The sequence below is a fragment of the Ursus maritimus genome, unplaced genomic scaffold, assembly GCF_017311325.1.
Source record: "Ursus maritimus isolate PB19 unplaced genomic scaffold, ASM1731132v1 scaffold_36, whole genome shotgun sequence".
In the NCBI taxonomy this organism is placed as follows: domain Eukaryota; kingdom Metazoa; phylum Chordata; class Mammalia; order Carnivora; family Ursidae; genus Ursus; species Ursus maritimus.
In genome coordinates, this window is record NW_024426230.1 from 12,557,643 (window position 1) to 12,582,799 (window position 25,157).

The window sequence follows — 25,157 nt, forward strand, 5'->3', positions numbered from 1 at the left end:
GGCCAGGCTTCATCAAAGAGCAGACTTAGTGTTGATATTTAGATCCATAATATAACCAGGGAGTAGTTGTGTTTTACACTGTCTCCACTCAGGCAGAAATAATGAGAGTATAATCTTCCCCACTGGTGAAAGATGTGTCACTTGTAAAGTAAATGCAGTGTAACAATCATTCACCTTATCAGACTCATTCTCCATAAAGGAAAGAATATTCCTCCTATTAGCCTGCTTTGGTCTTGATCTTCAGGGACCACTGCTACCATCAACGCTTACTATCCCTGTGCTGAGAAACATTTTCCTCTTATAACTGAGACCTGACAGCTTTACAAAAGCAACCTCTTGAGCTAGTTGGAAGAATAAGTTCCAATAATATCTAATAAGATCCCTTTGACTCAATATCCTTCTGATGGAGGTAAGGAAAAAGGTTTGCCAGTTTATATAGCCACTAGTTGAATTTCTCTTTCAGAATTTGTGTGGTTGCCTTTTCAGGAGGAAGCTCTCCCCGTCCACACACATATACACCCCAGAAACAAAAACAAGAGAAAACAAACAAAAAACTCAGTCAAAAATGAAATTCTGTTATTCTTCAGAGAATTGTAGAGTAAACCCAGGTGTCTCCCCCATGACCTCCGCAACAATGCCCAATTGAAACAGGCAAGAGAAGCTTTCAGTAGTTTTGTTCAAGTAGCCATGAACTGGAAATGTGATTGGATTCAACAGCTCAAGAATCACATGATGACCCTGTGGCACCTACCAGACAACCCCAGGTCCCAGTTTCCCTCTAGAGGGAGAGTGAAGTCCAGAGCCTCTCTGAGCATGTGCATGGCAAAAGATTTATGCTGCCCTCTGCTGGTGAGCGGCTCTCCTGCAAATTTTTACAAGGGGATGGGGGCCTGGGTAGGTTGACTACTACCCCACTTCCAGCCCCATTCCTAGCAGCCTCAAGAGAAATAATCAACTAAACTTAGAAGTTGAGAGGGGTGAGGCTGAAGTGAGAGTGGAGCAGGGGAAGAATGTACGGGACAGAGAGGCAGAACCAACACCACTGATATGTCACTATTAGAATCTAATATAGCCACTGGGTTCATCTCTGCATTTGCTTTGTGGAGGGAAATTTTCATTCGGACTCTCATGTGACATTTGAGTTACTTAGTCCTGAATGCATTCAGAAAATGCATTTCACTAATGCCCCCTAATTCATAGGGGCTGCTGTTTTCCAGTCACCATGATCCTTAATCAGTGTAGTTGTATAGCATGTAGATAGTCTATAAAAGTGCTTAATAAAAATCATTTAATTCTAAATTACATGAGTGCACTTAACCTAAAGATATTAAAACTGATTGTTTGATGTATTGCCATGAGTAGGCAGAGATTCAAAAATAAAAGCTTCCTGCACCTAAATCAAAGAGCACCAAGCTCATAGCCACTCGGTACAAGCACATGCATCAGTGTCATGAAGCTTGGCTATGACTAACTAACCCATTTTAGGCTTTTAAACTGTAAATACGAAGTACTTGAATTTGATCAGCGATGAGATACATAAGTGAGTTTTTCCGAGCAAAGTACTGTGTGTGACCTGATATCCTGTTAGAAGCCTGTGGAGATCACCTGTCGCTGATTTGCAGACTTGGTGAGGGCAGCCGGGGCCAGCCGCTGGCTTTTGGCAGGGCTGATACACAATGCTAGTCTAGACCCGAGCCTAGAGGCAAGTCTGGTGTGAGTAAATAGGAAAGAGCGATTTTCACTGACTGCATTTTTACCCTTGATTTTCCTGGTAACTACACTTAGACTTGCTTGACTCACATAGTTCAACCCTCAGCACGATACCATATCTAGTGAGAAACTTAAATCAGTCTTGATTATGGATCAGAATAAATTTTGGAGAGATATGTCTGTCAAATTTGAGGTATCTCAATAATTTCCATGGTTTAATGAGTGTGGTAGGAAGGATTATAAAATACCTACTCTTTCTCTGTTCCAGATAACAAATATGTCTTACCTTTCTTTACAATTGTTTTCTCAGTTATGAGATTGACTCTCTGCTTTCTTTAAAGCTTTCTTGTAAGTGGTTAAGCTGGAAGAAGAGGAAAAAAAGAAGTATCCTCTTCTCCTTCCCTTCATGTTAACAGTGCTTTCTGTCTAACTTTTGAAAGCTTCTATAAAACTGAAACTTTTAGAGTCATTTGAAGGAAAATGGAGATTTCAGAAATATTCAGGAAAATGCATAGATTCCATACATCCCATTGAGAACCAAACAGGAGTTGACTAATGAGGTAGCTAACTCATTGTGAATCATCTGTTCAGTACCTGTTGAGTGTAACATGATGTGGTGGGTGATGAGAAGCTTAACTAAATAAATGGAAAGTAAAATACTGTAATCTTGGAACATATAGTCGGCAAGTCTAAGTCTGGAAGAAAACACCACCCTGTTATCATGTAAGTGCCTTCAATGCTGGCTAAAGTCAGTTTCTCTAGAAACAGACTCTGAATTGGAGATTGTATGCAAGAGACTTTGGGGAGTATGAGGAAGTGAGAGAAGCAAGGCTTGGCAGAGGAGGAAGTTGAGCTGTGAATGCAATTGTAATAGAGGTCTGCTAATCCTCTGGGATGTTCTGGGATGAGGATAATCTTTAAGAGTTGTCCCAATTGAGGCAAGGGAGTCTGGCTTTTAGTCCCTACATTGACTAGTCATCATTGGATGCAGGCTCCCCCATGGAGGAGCATAGCCTTGGATGAGGCAGCTCTCTTTGGCCGGGAAACTTCCAGAAAGAGACTCAGCCTTGAGCCTTCTAAGCCAGAGCAACACTCCCAGCAGCTGAGGTGAGGTGGGGAGGTGGGGAATGAGTATCTTGGTCCTGAAGGGAGAAATCTCAGTAGTACACTAGGGCATCCATAGTAGTCTCAGCTGTGTGCTTCTTGGAGCCATTTGCTTTTACAATAAGGTCACTTCATCCAGGAAACAGCTTCTCAGGTTTCTGGTTGGTGTTGCTTCTTGGCTATACTTCCAAGGGGAATATTAGTAGAAAAAAATGACAACCCTTGCTGCTGTCACTGGTCTCAAGGACCATATCTGATACACGCTCGTCCTCCTGTCATTACCCATTCTAGATTTCCTTTACCCTTGGGTAGCACCTCTGCTGGTCTAATCACTTAAATGGCAGGTTAATTTAGACCCTCAGCCCTGAGGGGTATGAGCTTCTGGTCACCATGCACTTTTAGACCATGGCTACTGCATAATAAAGTCTTCTTATTGTCCAAATTGGACAGGAGAATACAAAAACAAACTCTGTTGGCTCATCTGAGTAACAAACCTCTAATCCCATTGTATAATAGCAGCTCTGTTCTCTAATGGCTAAGGTCAATTGTCTTTGTTAGGATGGTGATTTTCTTTTGCTTACTGGTCTCTTGGCATGAGATGCCTAAAGTGACCAAGCAGGAAGCTATTGCTTCAAGTTTGAAGCGGCTCTTATTGTGTCCCCTGGTAGAAGTATTTCCCCTCTAGGAATTAGGACTCGTATTTTCATAGAACCAGAGCAGATCACTGGGAGTGTTGGGCAGCAGAACCACCCCTAGTTTTATTTCTTCATTCCCAGTTCAATATTTTCTATCCATTAAGGACACAAAAACTACATGATGATGATTGATTTCTGGTATATACCATGTCCTAGGGGATGCCCCATAGTTGCAGGGCATCGAGGCTACGCTGGCCTCAAAAGAAACTGACTTCAGCCAGCCGTGAGAAGGCTGCTCTGCCTATTGTTTTGGAGCTCTCTAAGGACAGCATCTTACGGATGGTGTGGTATTTGCTTACTGATATCTCTCCTTCACTGTAGACAGTCTTGGTCCAAGGCAGTGTTATGTGAGACCCGTAGCTGTAGGAAGTGAAAAACTATATACAGCCATGGAGGCCTGTGACTTTCACACTTCACCTTAAATTGCTGGTTAGTTATCCCTTTGCCTTTCATTGTCTTTGTCAAATATATATTGATAATACCCATCAACAGTCAATCAGTTCCCTAGTCCTTATGAGTACTTTTCCTGGTCATCTCAAACACCTGAGGTATGTACGAGTCAGTACATTCCCTTCTACTGGCGTCTCGTCTGGTTCACTACCTGTAAGAGTTCTAATAACTGCATTGACATGGCGTGCCGGGCTTATCCGTTCTCCCCTTACCACCAGTTGTGGGGTCCACCAGTTGGGCAGTGCAGAAGCCAGCTTCACAGTCCTATTTTATAATCCATTTCCTAGGATCATTCCTATGCCACCTGTCTTAGGTCAGGTTCTGAGAACCAAACCGAGACATAGATTTGCTGCAAGATGTTTACTGGAGGAATTTCTTGAAATAACACCCGTGAAAAGTTCAGGAAGCAGAAATAGGCAAGAAGGACAAATTGAACTGCCATGAATATAGTTGCAATTGAAACCTCAGGCAGTCCCATAGAAAGTGCTGTTGCTGGGATGGTCCTTCTGAGTGATCCCAAATTGAGGCACAGGGGCCAGGTTTTTGTACCACTGCACTTGGGAGGCGGTGTCACATTGGACAAGACAGCTTCCTCTGGCAAGTCGGGATTTCTCCACTGTGGTTCTATTGCGATTTTGGACTGGATAATTCCTTGCTGGGAGAGAGAGCTGTCCTGTATTTTAGGACAGTTAGCAAGCATCCTTGGCTCTCCCTACTAAATTCCTCCCACCCACTCCCCAATCAAGATGCCTCCCAAATTGCCAAATATCTCCTGGGGACAATTATGTCCCCAGTTGAGGCTACTGAGCTGAGGGCATTTCACACAAAGAATGTAGCTGAGAGCCATTAGCAGTCAACACCTCTGAAAGCGGAGGGAACGTGCCTGGGCCCTAGAAGGAGGAATCCAGGCAGTACGGCTGCAGCATCTAGCACATGTCATCTGTGATGTCAGTTACTAAATAAATGGAGGAGGAAAATATATATACTTCAAATAATGCAAGCTTTCAGTACTTTTATACTGGAATCTTTAATCCATTTGGCATTTATTTTAGGGATGATATGAAGTTGGACTCTAATTTCATTTTTTCAAAAGTTACAATTAATTATCTAGTATTTTTAATCGAATAGGCCATCATTTCCTTGTTAACTTGAAATGCCTCTGGTCATACATATAATTTCTAGTATACCAGTATACACATGGGTCTGTTGTAGTTTAAGATTTTCTTTGTTTATTTGGGAGAGAGCAGAGAGAGCAAGCAAGAGGGAAGAGCAGAGGGACAAACAGACTCCCCCTGAGCAAGGTTTGAGCTACCGATCCCAGGACCCGGGATCATGACCTGAGCTGAAGGCAGACCCTTAACGAACTGAGCCAACCAGGCACCCACACATGAGTCTGTTTTTGGACTTCCCATTCAGTTCTGAAGATCCACGTGTCTCTTTTGGTATCCATACCCTGCTATTGTGAAACTATGAAGTTATTGTTCTTTTTCAATGTAGGTATTATTCTTCCTTAGAACTACTTGATGATTATCACCCATTTATTCTTCCAGATAAAATTCAAGTGAACTTATAAATCCCCTAATCTCCAAAAATGATGATTTGAATGTTTATTAAAATTGCATTAAACTTATAGGGTAATTTAGAGAGTGGTGATATCTTTACAACATGAAGTTTTCCCCTCTAGAAACCTGATATTTCTCTCCAATTATCCAAATTTTCATTTTGTGTACTTCAGTAACATTCTGTAGTTTTCTTTGATATAGATTGTGATGTACATTTACACATGTGGGAGGGAAGGCTATTGTGTATGAGTTTTTCTCTATTATATTTTGAAATTTTACTAGAAAATGATTGATTTTATGTCTTTATTGTTTATCTGTTACTTTTACTAATTTTACTAGTCTGATTGCTTTTTTAGTTAATTAATTAATTTTCTTAGAGAGGGAGATTGGGAGGGAGCACAGGGAGAGGGAGAAACTTAAGGTGGCCCCATGCCCAGTGCAGAGCCGGACTCAGGAGCTAGCCTACTTGACCTGAGATGACCTGAGCCGAAATCAAGAGTGGGTGCTTAACTAATGGAGCCACCCAGGCACCCCGGAAGAGTGCCTTTTATTTTTATTTTTTATTTTTATAATAATTTTTTTATTGATACGTTAGTCACCATAGAGTACATCCCAAGTTTTTGATGTAAAAGTTCCATGATTGATTACTTGCGTATAACACCCAGTGCACCATGCAATACATGCCCTCCAATACCCATCATGGGCCTATCCCAATCCCCCACTCCCCCCCTCTAAAGCCCTCAGTTTGTTTCCCACAGTCCATAGTCTCTCATGGTTCATTCCCCTTCTGTTTCCCCCTTCTCTCTTCCCTTTCTTCTCCTACCAATCTTCCTACTTCTTATGTTCCATAAATGAGTGAAACTATATGATAATTCTCTTTCTCTGCTTGACTTATTTTGCTTAGCATTATCTCCTCCAGTCCTGTCCATGTTGCTGCAAATGTTGTGAAATCGTTCTTTTGATGGCTAAGTAATATTCCATTGTATATATGGACCACATCTTCTTAATCCAGTCATCTGTTGAAGGGCATCTTGGCTCCTTCCACAAACTTTAGCTATTGTGGACAATGCTGCTATGAACATTGGGGTGCATATGGCCCTTCTCTTCACTACATCTGTATCTTTGGGGTAAATACCCAGTAGTGCAATTGCTGGATCATAAGGTAGTTCAATTTTTAACTCTTTAAGGACCTCCACACTGTTTTCCAAAGTGGCTGTACCAACTTGCATTCCCACCAACAATGTAAGAGGCATACCCTTTCTCCACATCCTTTCCAACATTTGTTGTTTCCTGCCTTGTCAAGATAAAAAGCTTCTGCACAGCCAAGGAAACAGTCAAAAAATGAAGAGGCAGGCCACGGAATGGGAGAAGATATTTGCAAATGACACTACAGATAAAGATTAGTCCCAAGATCTACAAAGACTTCTCAAACTCAATAGACGGGAAACAAATAATCAAATAAAAAAATGGGCAGAAGATATAAACAGACACTTTTCCAATGAAGACATACAAATGGCTAACTGACACATGAAAAAATGTTCAAAATCATTAGCCATCAGGGAAATTCAAATCAAAACCACATTGAGATACCACCTACGCCAGTTAGAATGGCAAAAAGAAGAGTGCCTTAAAAGGAAGGCCTCCGATGTTTTACCAAGTTTGATGTGTCGGTTCTTTCAGATAAATGCTTTGTATTATTTTATAAACATTTTCTTCTTCGCTCTTTTTGTGAGCTCCACGCCCAGTATGGTGGGCTGGAACTCATTACCCTGACATCAAGAAAGCATCATGCTCTACTGACTGAGCCAGCCAGGCACCCCATCTTCTGTTTCTAGCTTATTAAAGGTTTACTGCTTATTAGGGTTTTTAATAAGAATGAATATTGAATTTCATCAGTTGCCACTGAGATATTAATTAATTATTGACTAGAAGGTAGCTGGCAGAGTGCCAGTAATCTGAGGACAAGTATACTGAGCATTATTTTGGAATGTAATTACTCCTTCTGTCTTTTGCAAATGCCTACTAGGTAGAAACTCCCCAGTATGAGAGTACATGCACTCCAGCCTGAATGCTAGCAAGAACACATGCTTGGGAGGGGATAGAGAAATCCACTATATTCCTGTTTGAGGGCAAAGAAACTCCAAGAGATGCAGACAGGAATTGCTGCAGCCAGAGATACAGAAAAAGAGCCAAGTTCCAACTACACTGGGTCCCTGGGCGAAAAAGGGGCACCAGAGAAAGTGGACCTCACTGTGTTTATCAGGGCATTAAATGATGCATCACTTACAGTAGACACATGTAGTTTAACTCCCCAAATAACTAAGCTTCAAAACTCCAGTTCATCTCCTTATTCTTAGAGCCCATTGCTTGGAGAAAATCAACTCTCTTAGAAATTGAGATTAAAGACAGCCCTCTCAAGGAAATACTGAATAAAAAGTATATTTTCAGGTAAACAAAACAGGTAAGATTTGTGTGGGCATTACCAACCCATCCTTAGTTGAAGCCCATTGAAACTCAGGTTATATTATCTTGATAATAGTCCATTTGCCATTTATATTGTATGCCAGCACTTAATAAGCTTGTCTCTTTCTATGATTGGGTTATACAGAGTTTCCAAAACAAACAAACAAACATTAAAAACTGTTACGTTTATAGGGTAGGCAATTTTTATTCCATCTTCTATTAAAAATGTAAGTCAGTCAGGTCTTTTCTTTCACTTGGTAAGAATCAGGCAGGGGCGCCAGGGTGGCTCAGTCGTAAGCGTCTGCCTTCAGCTCAGGGCGTGATCCTGGAGTCCTGGCATCGAGCCCCACATCGTTCTTCTGCTGGGACCCTGCTTCTTCCTTTCCACTCCCCCTGCTTGTGTTCCCTCCCTCGCTGGCTGTCTGTCAAATAAATAAATAAATCTTTAAAAAAAAAAAATATATATATATATATATATATAAAAGAATCAAGGAAGGAGTTAAGATGGCAGAGGAGTAGGGGACCCCTTTTCAGCCGGGTCCCCCTAGTCGAGTTGGATAGGTACCAGACCATCCTGAACACCCACGGAATCAGCCTGAGACACAGGAAGATACATCTGGATCTCTACAAATGAACATTCCAGTGATGAGTATTGAGGTGCAGCGGGGAGCCGTGGAAACCTCCCACAGATATGGAAGATAACGGAAGGGGAGGGAGCCGCTGCATTCAGGCGCCGGAAGTGGTAGCCACCTGCAAGCGGGAGCGGGGCTCCACGGGACCGGCACCCGTGAGGCACTGAGACCGTGAGCTGGGGGACCGTGCCACCAGACTGAAAACTCGGAGCCCGTGCGCTGGTGGATCCAGACTGAGACCAGGAGCTCCAGGAGCGCCTGGGGGCAGCTGGCGGTGTTAGAAACACAAAGGACAGAGAGCACCAGCCCTGGAAGTGAGGAGCTGGGACGCGGTGTGGGGCGCACATCCTGGATGCTGCAGGGGTTGAGCAGCATGAACAGAAACAGAGTTAAAGTGGCCAGAACATCAGTGGAGAATGGTCTGCATCCCTCTGTTCTGTGACAGAGGCTGAGATCGGCCACTGCTACCTGACTCTCAGAAGAGGCACACAAAGCCAGGGAAAGCCAGCCAGAGAACAAAAGCCTGAAAAGACCGGCTCACAGTGTGCCCATCCCCATCCCCGCAGGGGACAGGAGACTCTACCCAAACAGGGTTGCCTGAGATTGGCACTGGCAGGCCCCTCCCCAGAAGGAGGCTGAAAATCAAAGCCACATCTGTAAGATCCCTATAAAACAAGGGCACACGGCCTGGGTCCCAGTCAATAATTTGGGCTCTGGACACCCCGCAACCTCTCCTCATCAGAATGACGAGAAGGAGAAATCCCCCCAGCAAAGAAAAGGACGCGTCTGTGGCTCTCTGCCACAGAACTAATGGATATGGATATAACCAAATTATCAGAAATGGAATTCAGAGCAACAATGGTCAAAGATGATGTGTAGACTTGAAAAAGTATTAACAAAAATGTGATTAATGAATTTAGAATCTCTAAGGCGGAAATGAGAACGAATCTGGCAGAAATTAAAAATTCTATGAGCCAAATGCAGTCAAAACTAGAGGCTCTGACAGCCAGGTGAATGTGAGGCAGAAGAATGTATCAGCAAATTGGAGGATGGTTGGGTAGAAGAGAAAGCTAAAAGAATCTGGACTCAAAAATCACAGCTCAGGAATGTAGGTTACAGGAGATTCCGTGACTCAATGAAACGTTCAATGTCAGAATCATCAGCATCCCGAGGTGGAGAAAAACAGAGGTCTAGAAGAGATATGTTGAACAAATTGTGAGCTGAAAACTTCCCCTAATCTAGCAAGGGAAACAAACATTCGTGTCAAGAGGCGAGAGAGGACCCCTCTCGAAGCTCAACCACAACAAACCCACACCGTGTCACGTCATAGTGCAATTCGCAAATATTAGATCCAAGGATGACAGTATTGAGCGGCCAGGGCAAAGAAATTTCTCACGTACCAAGGCAAAGGTAATAGAATTACGTCAGACCTGTCTACACAGACCTGGAATGAGAAAAGGGTTGGGGGCATTTTTAAAGCTCTTTCAGGAAAAACATGCAGCCAAGGATCCTTTATCAGCAAGGTAATGTCATTGAATTGATGGAGAAATAAAGACCTTGAATTCACCACAATCAATTTCACTAACCACAAACCAGTCCACAGAGATATTATGGGGCTCATAAAGTAAAAAGGCCCCAAGAGTGAAACAGAACAGAAAGTCACAATCTATAGAAAAAAAGACTTTACTGGCAACATGGCATCATTAAAATCATATCTCTCAATAATCAGTCTCAATGTAAATGGCCTAAATGCTCCCATAAAAGGCCACAGGGTTGCAGATTGGATAAAAAGACAGGACCCATCCGTTTGCTGTCTACAAGAGACTCATTTTGAACCTAAAGATACATTCAGACTGAAAGTAAAGGGATGGATTACCATCTTTCACACCAATGGACCTCAAAAGAAAGCTGGGGTAGCAATTCTCATATCAGACAGATTGGATTTAAACTAAAGACTATAGTTAGAGACACAGAAGGGCACTATAATATTCTTAAAGGATGTATCCAACAAGTGGATATGACAATTATATATGCCCCCAACAGGGGAGCAGCAAGATACACAAGCCAACTCTTAACCACAATAAAGAGACATATAGATAAAAATACACTAATAGTAGGGTACCTCAACATTCCACTATCAGCAATAGACAGATCACCTAAGAAAGAAATCAGCAAAGAAACAAGAGCTTTGAATGCCATACTCGACGAGTTGGACCTCATAGATATATATAGAACACTACACCCCAGAACCAAAGAATACTCATTCTATTCTAATGCCCATGGAACATTCTCAAGAATAGACCATGTTCTGGGTCACAAAACAGGTCTCAACCGATACCAAAAGACTGAAATTATTCCCTGCATATTCTCAGACCACACCGCTCTGAAATTGGAACTCAACCACAAGGAAAAATTTGGAAGAAACTCAAACACTTGGAGACTAAGAACCATTCTGCTCAGAAATGATTTGATAAACCAGGAAATCAAAAATCAATTTAACCAAATTATGGAGACCAACGAGAATGAAAACACAACGGTCCAAAACCTATGGGATACTGCAAAGGCAGTCCTAAGGGGGAAATACGTAGCCATCCAAGCCTCACTCAAAGGAATAGAAAAATCTAAAATGCAGTTTTTATATTCTCACCTCAAGAAGCTGGAACAGCAACAGAGGGACAGGCCTAATCCACGCACGAGGAAGCAGTTGACCAAGATTAGAGCAGAAATCAATGAATTAGAAACCAGGAGTACAGTAGAGCAGATCAACAGAACTAGAAGCTAGTTCTTTTGAGAGAATTAATAAAATTGACAGACCACTGGCAAGACTTATCCAAAAGAATAGAGAAAGGACCCAAATTAATAAAATTGTGAATGAAAAAGGAGAGGTCACAACCAACACCAATGAAATTGGAAGGATTATTAGAAACTTTTATCAACAGCTTTATGCCAATAAATTAAGCAATCTGGAAGAGATGGAGGCCTTCCTGGAAACCTATAAACTACCAAGACTGAAACAGGAAGAAATTGATTTTTTAAACAGGCCAATTAATTATGAAGAGATTGAGTCAGTGATAAACAACCTTCCAAAAAACAAAACTCCAGGCCCGGACGGTTTTCCTGGGGAATTCTACCAAACATTCAAAGAAGAAATAATACCTATTCTCCTAAAGCTATTTCAAAAAATAGAAACAGAAGGAAGGCTACCAAACTCATTCTATGAGGCCAATATTACCTTGATCCCCAAACCAGGCAAATACCCCATCAAAAAGGAGAATTACAGACCAATTTCCCTAATGAATATGGATGCCAAAATCCTCAACAAGATCCTGGCTAATAGAATCCAACAGTACATTAAAATGATTATCCATCATGACCAAGTGGGATTCATCCCTGGGATGCAAGGGTGGTTCAACATTCGCAAATCTATCAGTGTCTTAGATTTTATCCAGAAAGAAAAATTCAAAAATCATATGATTCTCTCAATAGATGCAGAAAAAGCATTTGGCAAAATACAGCATCCTTTCCTGATTAAAACCCTTCAGAGTGTAGGAATAGAGGGTACATTCCTCAGTCTCATAAAAACCATCTATGAAAAGCCTACAGCAAATATCATTCTCAATGGGGAAAAGCTGGAAGCCTTTCCCTTAAGATCAGGAACACAAGGATGCCCACTCTCGCCATTGTTATTCAACATAGTACTAGAAGTCCTTGAAACAGCAATCAGACAACAAAAAGGGATAAAAGGTATCCAAATCGGCAAAGAAGAAGTCAAACTGTCTCTCTTCGCAGATGACATGATACTCTATATGGAAAACCCAAAAGAAGCCACTCCCAAACTATTAGAAGTTATAGAGCAATTCAGTAATGTGGCGAGATACAAAATCAATGCTCAGAAATCAGTTGCATTTCTATACACGAATAATGAGACCAAAGAAAGAGAAATTAGGGAATCCATCCCATTTACAATAGCACCAAAAACCATACGTTACCTTGGAATTAACTTAACCAGAGACGTAAAGGACCTATATTCTAGAAACTATAAATCACTCTTGAAAGACATTGAGGAAGACACAAAAAGATGGAAAAATATTCCATGCTCATGGATCGGGAGAATTAACATAGTTAAAATGTCCATGCTACCCAGAGCAATCTACACTTTCAATGCTATCCCGATCAAAATACCGAGGACATTTTTCAAAGAACTGGAACAAATAGTCCTTAAATTTGTATGGAAACAGAAAAGGCCCTGAATCGCCAAGGAACTGTTGAAAGGGAAAAACAGAGCTGGGGGCATCACAATGCCGGATTTCGAGCTGTACTACAAAGCTGTGATCACAAAAACAGCATGGTACTGGCACAAAAACAGACACATAGACCAATGGAACAGAATAGAGAACCCAGAAATGGACCCTCAGCTCTTTGGGCAACTAATCTTTGGTAAAGCAGGAAAAAACATCCGGTGGAAAAAAGTCTCTTCAATAAATGGTGCTGGGAAAATTGGACAGCTACATGCAAAAGAATGAAACTTGACCACTCTCTCACACCATACACAAAGATAAACTCCAAATGGATGGAAGACCTCGATGTGAGACAGGAATCCATCAAAATCCTAGAGGAGAACATAGGCAGCAACCTATACGACATCGGCCAAAGCAACCTTTTTCATGACACATCTCCAAAGGCAAGAGAAAAAAGATAAAATGAACGTGTGGGACTTCATCAAGATAAAAAGCTTCTGCACAGCCAAGGAAACAGTCAAAAAAATGAAGAGGCAGCCCATGGAATGGGAGAATATATTTGCAAATGATGCTACAGATAAAAGACTGGTATCCAAGATCTACAAAGAACTTCTCAAACTCAATACGTGAGAAACAAATAAACAAATCATAAAATGGGCAGAAGATATGAACAGACACTTTTCCAATGATGACATACAAATGGCTAACAGACACATGAAAAAATGTTCAAAATCATTAGCCATCAGGGAAGTTCAAATCAAAACCACACTAAGATACCACCTTACGCCAGTTAGAATGGCAAAAATTGACAAGGCAAGAAACAACAATTGTTGGAGAGGATGTGGAGAAAGGGGATCCCTCCTACATTGTTGGTGGGAATGCAAGTTGGTACAGCCACTCTGGAAAACAGTGTGGAGGTCCCTTAAAAAGTTAAAAGTTGAGCTACCCTATGACCCAACCATTGCACTACTGGGTATTTACTCCAAAGATACAGACGTAGTGAAGAGAAGGGCCATATGCACCCCAATGTTCATAGCAACATTGTCTACAATAGCTAAATTGTGGAAGGAACCGAGATGCCCTTCAACAGATGACTGGATTAAGAAGTTGTGGTCCATATATACAATGGAATATTATTCAGCTATCAGGAAGAACGAGTTCTCAACATTTGCTGCAACATGGACGGCACTGGAGGAGATAATGCTAAGTGAAATAAGTCAAGCAGAGAAAGACAATTATATGATTTCTCTCATCTATGGAACATAAGAACTAGGAAGATCGGTAGGGGAAGAAAGGGATAAAGAAAGGGGGGATAATCAGAAGGGGGAATGAAGCATGAGAGATTATGGACTCTAAGAAACAAACTGAGGGCTTCAGAGGGGAGGGGGGTGGGGGAATGGGATGGACTGGTGATGGGTAGTGAGGAGGACACGAGTTGCATGGTGCACTGGGTGTTATACACAACTAGTGAATCATGGAACTTTACATCAAAAACCAGGGATGTACTGTATGGTGACTAACATAATATAATAAAAAAACATTTAAAAAAAAATCAAGGCAGCCAAAAAGCTGTGGGAAGGTGGGGACACCTCTGCTCTGGTTCTATCTGTTTCTTGCAGCTGTGGTCAGGAATAGCAGGGGAAACTTAGAAAAGGTGTCAGAGGAAGGTTTACTTTAGATCCCCTAAAAATGCCTTTATAATAGGAAGGGCCCTCTCAGAAACTGAATCCTTTATCAACTTTGCTTTGGAAGGTCTCCCTAAGAAGATATTTGTGCTCTTAAATGTTTGGGGGAGAATAAACAAACAAGAAAACCAGTGCTCCAGTGTGATACAGGGGATAGAAACAAGGGTATAAGCAAGGACCAAGTTAGTCAATAAGACTTGACAATTTGACTAAGTGTCTCTGGCAGTCATCTCCCATTCCATTTGAATTTACATTACCCACCCTGGTCACTTGTTACCTAGATAATTGAAACAGCCCTAGGAGAAATTTCCCCACTCATGTGCCTTCTGTTCTCAGAGTATCTTCCTTCAATGCAGGCATGATGATGTCACTCCTTAACTAGACCCCCTTATCTGCAATAGCATTTTCCAAAGTGGGGTCTGAATTAGAATCATCTGGAAGGCTGATTTTAAAATGCTAATTCTGAGGCCTAACTCATCAAGATCAAAGTCTCTGGGTGTGTGGAACTTTAAAAAGCTCTCCAGGTGATTCTTTGGCACATTACAGTTAGACAACCCCTGATCTAGTATCAGTGCAAACTCCTTGTGGCACGAGAGATCCTTCAGAACCTGGAACCTTGGCCTTTTTTCTCAGCCTTGTCTCCAACAGTCACTCCCCATGTGTCCTAAAAGCTGCACCCAAAAGAACGACTTGTGTTTTGTTGAAACATGCCAGGCATGTCCCATATCTGTGCCTCTTGATACATCATTGCCTTCTTTTCCTCCAACTGCTAAAACCCCTGTGTATCCTAAAACTCACCTCCTCCTTGAAGCCTTCCTTGATTATGCTCCCCATGAGAGTGTCTGTCTTTCCTTGGGGCTCCCACAGTATGGTGCATGGTAGTCTGTTCTAGCACTCGCCCCAGGCTATTGCTTTGTAAATACCGGCCCTTGTCCCATATGGGAGCTGCTGAGAGCAAAGCCTGGGTCTTATTTATTTCAGCACATTAGAGTGCTCAATAAGCATTGACGGAGGGAATGAATGAGTGTTAACGGTACTCACTCTGACCAGCACTGTCCAATCAAGATATAATGTGAGCGTTATGTAATTTGAATTTTTCTATTAGCCATAGTAAAAAGAGTAACAAGAAACAAGTGAAATTAATTCTGATTTATTTTTATTGAACGCAGTCTATCCAAAATATTGTCATGTCAACATATAATCCACATCAAAAACTATTGAGATGGTTTATATTCTTTTCTCATACAAAGTCTTCAAAATTCCAGTGTGTATTTTACGCTTAACATGTCACAAACCAGACTAGCATATCTCCAGTGCTCCATAGCCGCATGTGCCTAGTGGTTACTGTATTGGACAGCACGATTCAAGACAAGAGAGGATGCTATTGAGGTGTATGTGAGCATTTTTGCCCATGAGAAAAGATGCAGTCTAGGTCAGGGTTCATCCTTGGTGGTTACATGGCACTGGAATGGTTTTTACCAAGACTGTTAACCTTGGCCTCAATCACTGCACAGAGCTGTGAGTGCAGGTCTGACTATGAAGGTCCTGCATGCTGGCTGTACACAGCCAGCAAAGAAGCTTCAAGACTGTCAGCAGCTAACAAGCCTCCTTCTCTACCAGGCATTTGGAGCTGAAGTGTCCAGATACACTACTTCTCTAGGGAACATTAAAGGCATTAAGTAAGAAGGCTGCATTCTTTGGTGTGCAAAGCCACACCCTCTAATGCCATCATTACGGAGGCTCTAGTCACCAAAAGAAAAAGCCGCAGAAATGTAAATACAGTTCATTTGTAGATGCCTTGGTAGAGGTAAGCTCCAGGTATCCACACCCTCTAGGGACATCATTCCATCTGAGGGAGGAGATTTAAAAAATGTCTTAAGCAGGAAACTTAGAACACTTCCAAGACATGAGCTGTTTGTCTTGCTCGGGCCTGTCTGCTGGCTCCCTCTAACTCAACCTCAGTGAGTGCTGGGCTCAACCTCTACTCAGCCTCTCAGGTCAGCACTAAGAAAAGAAAATGAATCTCCACCTCCTTGCCCCATACTGTGGTGACCTCAGTTAAGAAGCCTGGCACTAAGTGTGGGGTGGGGCCAGCCATTGACTTGGCACTCCCTGCCTGGCCCCCTCTTGCTGGGCAGGAACCCAAAGCAGTCTTTCCCTCTGCTCCCTGCTTTCCCCCAACTCATTTTCAATTAAACAGTCAGGTACCCAAATTAGCATCAGAACCAAAATGGTTTCCTGGGAAACTCGTGAAAAAAATCCCAGTTTTAAAACATTTTCTTTGCAACCTAGAGAGCAAAGCCATGCCTTTCACAAGGGCGAAAGCCCTGGGCCAAAGAACTCCATCTCATGTCAAAATGTATCATTGACCAAAGATTCTGGAAGAGATGAAAAGTGCTATCTGAGGCTCTCTGAGCATGCTTTATGTATTTTCCTGTATCTTACTCCCATATAACCCTTGCCCTCCATTCACTCTTGCCTATTTTTACAGAAGTGAAACATTTCCTTTTTAGTTACTTTTCACTGCAGTCCTCCTTCCTGCAAGAAGTTGAACTCTTCGGAACGCAAGCAGATGGAGGACGGGTCAGGAATTTTTGCCATTGGCAGGTGGAGAAGACTCCATATTATCCCTCCACCCATAGCAGTACACCCCCTGGAAATTTTCTGTGAAAAAACCCTTACATTCCGATAATAATAGTAGTAATGATGATGATGATGGTGATGTGCATTTTGTATAATGGTTCATAGTTTACAAAATGCCTTCACATTTATCTCCTCAATTTAACTTCACAATAGTTGGAGTAGGAACGACAGGTTCGGTATTCATATGAATATTCCTAGTATTCAGTATTCATGTGAATCTCTCTAGAAGCGTTCATTCAGTTGGTGAATGTACTGAGACCCTCTGTGTGTCTGGCCTTGTGGAATGCAGTGGGGAACAGAGCTATCAAAACAGTTCTTTCTGGGAGGAGCTGAGTCTTGTGGGAATAGAAAACAGACAATTAAAATCTATATACACTCTCTTGCAGAGGCATCCAGCATGCTGAAGGAACACATAAGAGGGACCCTTAGTGCAGAATTTTAATATCAGAGAATTCCTTAATCTAAAGAAATGAAACTCCTTAATAATGAAATTTCTGGTATCCTGACAAGCTAGTAAGGCAGCTGTTGCAGGGAGGCCTTCCCAGGGATCCCTAAATCACATACCACTGGCTGTGTCCTAACTGGAAGGAATACCTGTAGTCTGTCTGTAATATGTGTGGATTGCATATATAGGTACAGTATGAAACCAGAGTTTGTGGAGTAGTCATAACATGGGTATGGCTCTAAACTGACAGGCCTGATTCTTTCACAATATGCCAGGATCCGTATGCTCTCCAAAGGAGCATTAGACTCCCAGTGTAGACTAACTACTTCTGAATGTAGCCCCTGCCTAAAACATTTTATAATGTGGGGCGCCTGGGTGGCAGAGCGGTTAGGCGTCTGCCTTCGGCTCAGGGCGTGATCCGGGCGATCTGGGATTGAGCCCCACATCAGGCTCTTCCGCTGGGAGCCTGCTTCTTCCTCTCCCACTCCCCCTGCTTGTGTTCCCTCTCTCGCTGGCTGTCTCTATCTCTGTCAAATAAATAAATAAAATCTTAAAAAAAAAAATTTATAATCCCCTTTTATTGACATTTTCTTCAGAATGCAGACGTAGTATTTCCCTCCTCTTTTTTTCTCGTTTTCTAATTACAAAAGTAATACATGTACATACTCAGGCTAAACGATTGAGTATTACACAAATATACAGTTTAAAAAGTGAAAGTCTCCCACAATCACCTCCCTCCCCCCACCAAATACTGTTAATAGTTTAGGGTGTATATTTCCAGGTGTTTTTTTTTTTAAAGATTTTATTTATTTATTTGAGAGAGAGAGAGCACGAAAGGGGGAACAATGAACAATGTTGATTTCACGGAAGATTTTGTAGGGCTATTAGGGAAGGGTAAACTTACTTAAAAGTCTTGATCAGACTCATTTGTTCCCTGAGGTCCTTTCTTCCCCATGTGCCTCAACATCATAAGCTTCCTCCCTCTATGGTACAGAACGGTTCAGTCCTCCCTCTGCTTCTTTCTCCAGACTTCCATGCCCACACCTATTAAAGCCCACAGCAGAAACCTGCCTTTCGGAGATAGTGGGGGTGTGTATTAAAAATAGCATTTTTCCCTATTACATCAGTATTTGCATCTATTAGTTCTTAAATTAGATTTTCAAACAGCTTTAAGCAGTCTAGTGTAAGCAAAAAATCTTGCTTCTTCCAGGCATCCCATTTTTAAAGTTATCCTCTACCTCTCAGTCCAAGGAAGACCTGGTTGTCTCTTGTTGGTGACCTCCATCTCACGGGTCAAGTAAGATCCTTTGTGCCTGGCCCTCAGGCTGTGCTCACTCCATCACCTCGTGGTGCCTCCTGGTTTTTAGCCCTTGAAGAAGGGGCCTCCTCACCCAAGGCCCTGACGTCACCACACCAGCTGAGGCAGAAACTTTTTTCACCTGACGGTCGGTGTCTCCTCTCTGGCTTCCAGGGAATTGTCTTCTCCCTTTTTCACCTTAATACTTACAATACAAGTGCAAATTTATTGACCCATTACTGTGAGCCAGGCACTGTGCTAAGCACTTTTTATACATCACCCTGTTTATTTTAGTTTTTTTAAAGGTATCCATCCATAAATTACTTTTATTTCTCATTAAATGAACACAGAGTCATTAGCATATTCATAACACATATGTTTATTATCACATATCCGTCAGTGCAGCTTTCAGTGCCACTTGAAACATGTGTATCATCCTAGAGACGACTCAGTTTCCAATGCTTCTTGTTTGATACACATTATTCAAAGCCATTATAAATTACTGAGGAGGAATTTGTTAAAAAAATAAACAATAAATCATACTGCCCATAGGAATCAACTCTTGCTATTGCACAAGAGTTTAACATGTTTATCTGGTAATTCCTATGTTAACTGAAAAACATCATAGATGTGTTGCCATGGTTTTCTTTTATGTTGATGTAATCTTCATAGTTTACAGAATTTTATAGTCATTCATTATTGTAGCAGGTAGTTTAATGCAAATATTGTACTCACTTTATGAAAGTTCAACAGACCTCGAATATTTTAAATTAAAACAATTATCAATGAAAAACCCTAACACATAATTTTTTGAAAATACGTTCTTTGGGGAGCACCTGGGTGGCTCAGTTGGTTGAATGTCTGACTCTTGGTTTCAGCTCACATCGGGATCTCCAGGTCATGAGATCAAGCCCCGAGGCAGGCTCCACGCTCAGTGGGGAGTCTGTTTGAGATTCTCTCTCTCCCTCTCCCTCTGCCCTTTCCCTGTTCATGCACTCTCTGTCTCTCAAATGAATAAATTTAAAAAAAAAGAAAGAAAATATGTTCTTTAGAAATTTCTATATTTAGTCATGGCAGTGAAATAATTCTTTCAAATTAAAGCACTAAAGGGGCAATGCAACTCCCACTGAAAATGTTCTAAGAATAATTTACATTTCAAACAGTGCCACATTACCCTGTTTCAGCTCTAGGATAACCCTGTAAATGGTTATTATTCTTATTCTCATTTCACAGATAAGAAAACTTAGATTAGGGGAAATCAAGTAATTTGCCTAAAAGTGCTTAACTCTGATTTCCAAGTTTATATATGTGCTTTGATCCCACCCTCTCTGAGTAGAGATCCAGCATTACTAACTCCTTGCATCTGGGGTAATCTGAACATTCCCTTCTTCCTTTCTGTCTCGTGTTGGTCTAGAGCTACACAGAGGCTGTGACCTTACCTTTGCCCTATAGGCCAACTAGGCCCTGGTCAGGTATCTTGCCCTTAACTCAAACTATGTGGCTTCCATACTAGCCATGGGCACAGTTCACTCTGGATGCCTCATTTCCTTTTTTTTTTTTTTTCATGCTGTGTCCTTGGCTGATTCGCTGTTATCTTTTTTCTTCCTCTTCAGTATTCCTACTCAATCTCTACTAAGTAAGATGCCAAACTGCATTTGCATCCGACGCAAACCCAAGAAACTTCCTAATTTTTCCTTACTATGCCATCTTTGAAAGGTCCCAGTAATTCCTGAAGGTCCCTCAGTACATAGTCTTACTCTTAAAGAACATAATTTTTATCAAATGTTCAGTAACTCAGGAAAGAGCTCTATGTTGTATTATTAGATGAAAAAGGCAAAGTGCAGAGAAGTGGATATGATATGTTACCATGTCAAAAGGATAGAAGAACTGACTCGTTTTGGTAGTTTTGAGGTGAAATGAAGATTTTGACTGGGCAGCTAAGAAATAGGGGCAGGAGATTTTACTATATATTTTTTGTACTTTTTGATGTTTGGCCCATATTACTATATAACCAATTTTAAAAATAGATGAGTGACTTTTAAAAAAGAAATACAAGTAACCTTCCTGATGGGCAGGAGAGGGTGTTTTGCAATAATAGTTGGTAAACAATCATAAAACATAATAAATGAATAAAATAGTTTTGAGAAAGAACAGAAAGACAAAGGACCTGTTCCAGAGGAATGTTCAGGTCAATGAGTGTTTCACATAAATCTGGTAATCCAAAACACCCAGCATTACGGGCAATTTGGCAATGGTCTGAAAGCAATCAGCTGGTAGCGGAAAGTACTGATAGAGCTTTATATGTCCTGTTTCTTGCACTACACATGCTAGGGGTCAGGGGCTTTCTCTCTCATACAACTAAAACTCAATAGATGTTTAGTAGTAATAGGAAAAGATTGCCATACAGAATCCCTTTAACTCTAAGAGGAGCAAGAAGCCATTTCAGTGTGATTTGTTGAGTCCTGAAAAGACAACAGAACCTTTTGGGGCACAGTTTAGTTGACATCAACTCAATCTCTACTTAATGGCATAAAATAGAGGTCAGTTAAGTAAGCAGCTGTGCCCTCATTCACATTCCTAACCCAAGTCTTGGAGAATGGATAACCTACCCTAGCCTACTCCCACATAGTTCGTAATACAAGTGACTTAAGGAAGCTAGGATCGGTTCTCAGGGAATCTGAGAACTCTGCTGACCTTAATTTGTTACGTTCCAAATATTCTTGAGCATGTCCTAAGGTAGAATAAATCCCCAAGGCTATCTCTAGAAGTGACTGGTTTCCTCAGTTTTCTTTGGCTTGGAGATGACCGAGGGTTGACACCCCTAACCCCTCACCCCAAGATGGGAGTGGATTGGCCATGACATTAGGCCTTCTCTGTATTCAGATCCATCTCCCTAGCATCCTGAAAAAAGGATAAATGGCAGTTTGGTTTCTGTCATATCACTCTTGTAGCAGATGTGATTTCATCCAGAAAGTATTTTAAGATTTAAGGGAATGAGGGAGGCAGGATGGGGCAAAAGGAGAGGCTGAATTTAATTCAGTCACAACAGAGACTTCAGTTGAGCTGAGGTGGCTTTTCTGAGCTTTCCAGAATTGAGATAAAGGAGTGGGTCTTCTCTTCCTGCCTAGACCCATCTTTGGATTTGGGCTACCACAGGAAGGGGGTGCAACCTGTGTGAGACAGCTCCCCTGGGCTAAAGGCAATTCCTGGGGAGGGACTCTGTTATGGGTCTTCACCAGAAAACACTCTTGGTAGCTGAGAGAAAACTTTGATTTACAAAGGGGATCTGGGCAGCACACAATAGCATCTGCTACATAATCAGACACCTAACTGAATATCAACACATGCATCATAGCTCTGAAAGGAGAATGCGGTTAGCCCAGAGAATACGGTAGTATGAAATCCGATGGAGCTACGCTCTGGCTGAATGTGTCGGGAAAGTTCTTGAAGCCATAATTGTCTGTGTATGATTACCTTCTGACTCTGAAATTGACAGTTCAGTAAGCGCAAGGAGGCTGATTAAAAGCCATATCTATTCTCAAACTCTCGGAGTCAGGGCCTCTCAGGGCTAATTCAAAAAGAGAATTCTTGCTACAGATTCTTCCACATTTTTTTCCAGTTCTGTGTATTCCATGAGCAGGTGGCCACTACCTGCCGCTGATAATGATAGGCTTTATGCATGCCATACTATGAAAGGAACTCGTGTGTGGTGTCAGGGCTGATCGGGAAGTATGCAGCCTAGTTCGACCCTGTAGAAGGGGGAAATATCCTTTTGTTGTGGGCCCTCGGATTTTCAGGGCTGCTATCCATGTCAAATGTTCACCATGCTCAAAGGCTGAGGGCCAAGCATACAACCTTTTAAGAGCTCGTCAGCACAAAGTCCATTCACTGAAAGCCTTGGCTCTCCCATGCAGGAAGCAGGTAATCAGAGCCATATTGTGTTCCCCTCTTTGTAATAAGGTAAAACTTCTATAGCTTACAGCACTGAAAATATTGAATGTTGCACATTTAATTTTCAGTATTAATCGTGATGATGATGGTAGAGAAGATACTGCCATAGACTTTGCAGATAAAAATGGATATTTTGAACTTTGGTAAAACATTTTCTCTTCCAGGATGGAGCAAGGCAGCCATTTTGGCAATACCCAAGAAAATGACATAGCAGTTCTGGACAGGAATATTACAAAAGTTCTACTGAAATTATAAGAACAATTGAAACAAAGAATTGACCCCAACCCGGGTAAGTAAGCTCTCTCCCCTCTCATTCTACTCCCAATTCACATCCACTGATAGCTGCCAAACAGATGTTTATTTGATTAGTATGGATATTGAAAAATGTTTTGTCATTGTATTACTGTTATTAGAATTTTTATTCAATATTTTAGTCACTTAGATAATTTATAATAAGATGTTCATGATCTAAATTAAGTCACAAAGTGATGATAGGAAGAAGTGGAGTGTTTTCCATTGTGACAACAATAATTTTGTTCTTTCTGATTTCTGAAATGATACTTGAGGATGTGCTAAAAAAAATCACACATTATTTGTTCAATCATATGAATATTTTGGAATTAGAGACAAAACTGTGGGATTTTAAAATTGGAGATTACTTTTGAAGTTACTGGGTACAAGTCCAAGTTTTACAAATGAAGAAAGAGTCCCAGAGAACTGGAATTGCCCATGGCATTACATCCAGGACAAGGATTCAGGCCTCCTGATTTTCTAGCAGTCTTCTTTCCACTAGAAGAAACACAGGTTCTGAATATTAATATTGTCCATATATGTTGGTGGCACTTTTTTTTTTTGACTAAAAGAAAGGAAAGTCTAGATACCTTTTGACTAGACCATATCCAGGATTATTTCTTATGTCCCAGAGAAAACCAGACTCCAGCTTAATTTGACTGTCAGGCACAGCTGATGACTTAACCTGGACTCTGACGAAGCTTATCAGCGTGTGACCGCACAGGCTGGGAGTTTCAGCATTGCTGGCTTTCACATCATTGTGCCCAGAATCCACACAGACCTCAGAAAGTGGTTATGACAGCAGCACCCAGTGAGACTTCTTTTTTAAAAAGATTTTTTAAAAAGATTTTATTATTCGAGAGGGAGAGACAGAGAGCAAGAACAAGAACACCAGCGGGGGGAGCAGCAGAGGGAGAGGGCGAAGCAGACTCCCTGCTGAGCAGAGAGCCTGATTCGGGACTACATCCCAGGACCCTGGGATCATGACCTGAGCTGAAAGCAGACGCTTAACCAACCAAGCCACCCAGGCATCCAAAGACTTCTAAAACTCTTAAAGGATACCAATATGCTTATAGATCCCGATGTCCCCTTTTTTTTTTTTCTTTCTCAGATTCCCACATAATGGCACACACTCACACACCGATGGCATGGATACATTTTTCTACTAAGAAGAGTTGAATTGTGTTCTGCTAAGGCTAACCCTGTAGGGGTTAGCATACTTCAATGTCCTAGAAGAGTGTGGAACTAGAGAGGTCAGAATGCAAGTCACTTGTATAAAAAAATCTCCCATCTTTACAAGCGTAGCCATGCAAGTGGCGTAGAGATTTTTAAAATAAAGCACTGGCCTTTCTTACTTTTATTTCACGGGGTTTTTCCATGGCTGCTAATTCCTAGAGATGTAAATGTACTTTCCACTTCTCTGTATGTCTTGAAAAGTCCAGTTTGGGAGGTGGAGGTATACATGAAGATAAGGCATGTTCTCTAGAATGATACACAGCCCATCCTACTCTGCAGGGCAGGATGTGGATACATGCTGATTTGTAAGCAGTGTGTGTTTATTTCTTCAGATGAGGGTGTTGCAGGTGTGTGTTGCTGGGGACAGATGACAGGATCTACCAGCTGAAACTGGGCAGAGTACCAGTTGAGTTCACGTTAAGCCTTAAATTACTGCCTTAATGTGCACCTGTCTTCTGGAAGGCTTCAGTTCCTTACAAATCTCCTTCCTTCTCCCTTCCCTTCTCGTTTATTACAGGGTTTCTTTTTTTTTTTTTTTAAGATTTTATTTATTTATTTGACAGAGATAGAGACAGCCAGCGAGAGAGGGAACACAAGCAGGGGGAGTAGGAGAGGAGGAAGCAGGCTCATAGCGGAGGAGCCTGATGTGGGGCTCGATCCCAGAACGCCGGGATCACGCCCTGAGCCGAAGGCAGACGCTTAACCGCTGTGCCACCCAGGCGCCCTTATTACAGGGTTTCTGTCATGGGAAAGAG

The 25,157-nt window shown here is 41.6% G+C and overlaps 1 long non-coding RNA gene across 1 annotated transcript in view; it reads left to right on the forward strand.

Annotated features, from left to right (window-relative positions):
- Positions 1–23,154, forward strand: part of LOC121100289 — a 60,654-nt gene extending 37,500 nt beyond the window's left edge. The window contains exon 3 of the long non-coding RNA XR_005832047.1: positions 23,040–23,154. This is a non-coding gene — a long non-coding RNA (uncharacterized LOC121100289). The remainder of the gene's footprint in view (positions 1–23,039) is intronic.
- Positions 23,155–25,157: the final 2,003 nt, after the last annotated feature.